The sequence below is a fragment of the Pyxicephalus adspersus genome, chromosome 1 (genome assembly GCF_032062135.1).
Source record: "Pyxicephalus adspersus chromosome 1, UCB_Pads_2.0, whole genome shotgun sequence".
In the NCBI taxonomy this organism is placed as follows: domain Eukaryota; kingdom Metazoa; phylum Chordata; class Amphibia; order Anura; family Pyxicephalidae; genus Pyxicephalus; species Pyxicephalus adspersus.
This window is the reverse complement of record NC_092858.1, coordinates 99688915-99689708: the sequence shown is the minus strand read 5'-3', so window position 1 is coordinate 99689708 and position 794 is coordinate 99688915.

The following is a 794-nucleotide window of genomic DNA, read 5'->3' as shown; positions in this document are numbered from 1 at the left end:
TATATAGTTAGGTAGAGAGCTGGAAAGGTATGCTGGGTCCTTGGTTTCATTATCTGAAGATCTAAACCTTATGTACCTGATCAAATATTATTATCAGATGATCAGATTATTTGTCTTCTACTTTTGATCTTCTCCAAGGTCTACTGGGGCTCTAATAATGTGATTTTCAGACCATAGGCTTTGAAGACCATCATAAGCATTGGAGTATCTTCAAACTAAGTCAGCATCAGCATTCCCAAGTATATCAGTTAAAAAAAACCACTGACAGTGACTGATTCTGTCAATATTCTGAAAGTAACATTTGTTTATGCATCTGGATATGGTGAATTGCCTAGTTTTGTATTCCTCTAGAGATAATGTGCTCCCGAAGAAGTGGATTTCATAATGAAAACGTGTCGGGATTAGAGGTTACTAGGAAATTGATCATGCTGAACATGTTTAATGTGTTTTCAGGTGGGTTTTATGTAGCATGTAAGACATAAGGCTTCTGTAGACATAGCTATATTGATATATATGGTGAAATAATTTTGTGACTACCACAGATGGCAATGTACTTCTATGCATAACTAGCAATCATGAAAGACTTTGGCTTAGTTTCTAGACTTGCCCTGGTTCTGTGATTTGGCTTTGACATTTAGAGGGGATCTTGGTAGTTTTCAGTCTTTCCTGGAGGCAACTGTCTGCTGGGGCTACTTAGTTCCTGAAAGATTAGTAGGGGCTCAACAGTAAGTGAACGTGTCATAGACATAGACTTTGTCCTTGCTCTCTCTACACAGAATAAATTGGGGCAATCT